At 38.3% G+C, this 4,102-nt stretch overlaps 1 pseudogene; it reads left to right on the top strand.

The window, feature by feature from the left end:
- LOC105546271 overlaps window positions 1-4,009 on the top strand; it is a 6,775-nt pseudogene extending 2,766 nt beyond the window's left edge.
- Window positions 4,010-4,102: the final 93 nt, after the last annotated feature.

Here is a 4,102-nt window from a genome sequence, read left to right as displayed (position 1 = left end):
TAAAAATTCGTATTTATTTCTTCCCCAGAGAGAGTGTAGTAAGTTTTAAAGGTCTGTTCTTTTTAAGGGTAATTTCAAATGGAATTGTAGGACTTAGCTTTGTCAATGCTACTGGTGAAATAAAAGTGTGATAGATAAATTGATGATTTACAAAGTTTCACCAAAATGTCAGTTCCCCACTTGTAGCATGGTGAAGAATTTATGACAGTGGACACATCTGTATCCTCTTATCTGGATGTCTGAGGGTTTTTTGTTGTTGTTGTTGTTTGTTTTTTTGGAGACGCTGTCTTGCTTTGTAGCCCGGCTGGAGTGCAGTGGCGCCATCTCTGCTTATTGCAACCTCTGCCTCCCGGGTTCAAGTGATTCTCCTGTGTCAGCCTCCCGAATAACTGGAATTATAGGCACCCACCACCACACCCAGCTAATTTTTGTGTTTTTAGTAAACACGGGGTTTTAGGCCTGGCACGGTGGCTCATGCCTGTAATCCCAGCACTTTGGGAGGCCAAGGTGGGCAGATCAGGAGGTCAGGAGTTCCAGACCAGCCTGGGCAACAAGGTGAAACCCTGTCTCTACTAAAAATACAAAAAATTAGCTGAGCCTGGTGGCAGGCACCTGTAATCCCAGCTACTCAGGAGGCCGAGGCAAGAGAATTGCTTGAACCCGGGAGGTGGAGGTTGCAGTGAGCCAAGATCTTACCACTACACCCCAGCCCAAGTGACAATGCAAGACTCCGTCTCAACAAACAAACAAACAAACAAACAACAAAAAGACGGGGTTTTGCCATGTTGGCCAGGCTGGTCTCAACCTCCTGACGTCAGGTAATCGCCCGCCTCAGCCTTCCAAGGTGCTGGGATTACAGGCCTGAGCCACCATGCCCGGCCCACTCTATTTTCTTTTTATTCCCTAAATTTTAATATGTTTGAGTTTGTCTGTTCCTTTATCACTTTTTTCTTACCTAAAAAAAATTCTGCCTAATCCTTCATATAAAAAAAAGAAAAAAATTCCTGTGACTTCTGAAAGTGTTCTAGTTTTATCTTTCATACTTGATATATAATAAGTTGATTATGGTTCATGGAATAGAGAAGAATGCAATGCATTTTCCTAAGTAGATGCCAGGCTGATTTGCCTCATATTTTAAAGTGCATGTGATTTCTTTTTCTATTCTACAGTGCCTACTCTATCATTCATCAACCTTCCATATAAATGCTGGGTCATTAAGACTTTTTTTTCCCTTGGTCTGCTTGCTCATCTCTCTGCTAATACTGTGCTGTCCTGAATATTTTCGTTTGAAAATCTTAGAAGTATGTTAGACAAGCCATCACTCTTTTTTTAGATGACTAAAAATCATTAGACATTTGTCATTTTTACTATGTATGAAAAAGTAGTTTTTCTTGCCTAAAACAACCTGATTTGGGAATTTATGTGATTTCATAGGAATAACATCTGGAAGTGGTGACATTAATGTCATTTTAAAAAATGTGTGTCATATTTCCTCTTATTCCTTTCTGCCTTGACATTGTGCAATAGAAATTTTAAAAACTGTTGTATTAGTATTGTCAAATATCAATTATTGGTTTTATTTACTTCTCAATTAAATTTGATAAGCCTATTCTCTCTTGGTGTAATCACATGGAATGGGCTCAACTCCCCAGTTAACAAGTGACAGCACATGTAAAATATTGTCTACCAGGGAAACTCATTGAACACTTAGTGTTCAGACTGTGTTTCGGTGGCTGATTCCCTAAGCACCACTGCAGTGACACAAAATAATAGACCTTCAGCAGAAAAAGTTTTGGCAAATATATTGCATAAGCCATTTAGATGCAGTGGGTCATTCTTATTACTTGGGTTGGTGAAATCCCTTTCAAAATGTAAGTTACTAGTACAAACAAAGATGGAACCTTGCGAGCAGGCGTTTTTAAGAATAAGTAGTCTCAGAACTGATAATATTAACTCCCTTATGCACATCAGGTAGGACTTTATTATGACAGACACTAGAAATGTACAAAGTGAAGTTAAATGGTAACTCCTAGCAGCACATCTTACTCCCTGGATTCTCTAATTACTTTGCTGTTGCCTTTTTGAATAGTTCAATTCTAGCATAGTACTGCTGTGTGGGAGGACTATGTGTGAACAGAGTAAGAGTTGTGACAATCAAGTCATAGAATAAATGCTTGGAAATTTTAGAATCATGTAAACAGCTTATGGATTGAGTATAGATTCCCAGTGCTGTCAGTCCACCCATCCTTCTATCCACATATGTGGAATGTTCTAGGACTCCGTGGCTTTTGAGGATGTGGCTGTGAACTTTACCCAGGAGGAATGGGCTTTGCTAGATTCTTCTCAGAAGAATCTCTACAGAGAAGTGATGCAGGAAACCTGCAGGAACCTGGCTTCTGTAGGTGAGAATAACAACACATTTCACTTAATTACAGAAGTATTTCCCTATCATCAGTGCTATTTGTGATTTGGAATGTGCCAAGGGAATGATTTGGTGAAGAAATCAGGCATGGGCACTGTGTACAATGAACATTAAATCTAGTAATGTTTCTGTCATTTTTAATAATTCATGATAATTTTGTGGGTCTGCATTTTAGGAAACAAATGGAAAGACCAGAATATTGAAGATCACTTTGAAAAACCTGGGAAAGATATAAGATAATTTGCACTGAGAAGAGGAAATAAAGTCCTCTGAAGGAATCTTAGCAAGTCATGAACTTAAAAACAAGCAATCAAAATAATAAGGGTCACTTGAAATTTATTTCTTTTTAGAAAAATTTCTCCCAAAATGTAATGTGCTTTGGTTTAGCAGTCAGTGTTTGGAAAACAGTTTACTTGAAAATAGTACTACAAAATTGTGTATACGAATGTTACTATTTTGGTCATAACCATGCAGGTGGTAGCTGTGTTTTCAGTAGTAACCTATTTACTTTCAAATAGTTCAGTCATGGCAAAAAAAAAAAAAAAGCATTTTCCCTGGTATTGGTAGCAGTGTAAGTCCAAGACTTATTAATAAGTAGAAAATTATTAAACCAACCAATAATAATGTGCTTTTTTTTTTTACAGAAATCATATGGTACAGAAACTGTGTGAAAGCAAAGAAGGTAGTCAGTATGGACAAGTTGTCAGCCAAATTCCAAATCTTGATCTGAATGAGAACATTTCTACTGGATTAAAACAATGTGAATGCAGTGTTTGTGGAAAAGTCTTTGTACATCATTCCCTCCTTAATAGGCACATCCTAGCTCACGCAGGATACAAACCATATGGAGAGAAGCAATATAAATGTGAACAGTGTGGGAAACTCTTCGTTTCTGTTGCGGGTGTTAGAAGACACATGATAATGCACAGTGGAAATCCAGTTATAAATGTACGATATGTGGGGAAGCTTTTTATTTTCTCAATTCAGTTGAAAGACATCAGAGAACTCACACAGAAGAAAAACCCTATAAATGTAAACAATGTGGTAAAGCGTTCACTGTTTCTGGTTCTTGTCTAATACATGAACGAACTCACACTGAAGAGAAACTCTACGAATGTAAGAAATGTGGGAAAATGTTCAGATTTTCTTGTTCTTTTAAGACACGTGAAAGGACTCACACTGGAGAAAGACCCTATAAATGTACCAAATGTGATAAAGCCTTCAGCTGTTCCACTTCCCTTCGTGACTATGGAAGCATTCATACTGGAGAGAGACCCCATGAATGTAAACAATGTGGCAAAACCTTTAGTCATTTGAATTCCCTTTGTAACCATAGAAGTACTCATACTGGAGAGAAAGCCTATGAATGTAAACAATGTGACCAAGCCTCAGTCGCCTCAGTTCCCTTCACCTACAGGAAAGAATTCATACTGGAGAAAAACCCTATGAATGTCAGAGATGTGGTAAAGCTTACATTCGTTCCAGTCACCTTACTCGCCATGAAAGAAGTCATGATATAGAGGCTGTGTGTAGTGACTGGCCTATAATCCCAGCACTTTGGGAGGCCAAGGTGTGTGTATTGCTTGAGCCCAGGAGTTTATAACCAGCCTGGATTAAAACAATGTGAAACAACCTGGACATCATGGTGAAACCCTGTCTCTACAAAAAATAAAATAATGC

This window comes from Mandrillus leucophaeus, unplaced genomic scaffold (genome assembly GCF_000951045.1).
Source record: "Mandrillus leucophaeus isolate KB7577 unplaced genomic scaffold, Mleu.le_1.0 Scaffold352, whole genome shotgun sequence".
NCBI lineage: Eukaryota > Metazoa > Chordata > Mammalia > Primates > Cercopithecidae > Mandrillus > Mandrillus leucophaeus.
This window is presented reverse-complemented; position numbering and strand designations above follow the sequence as displayed.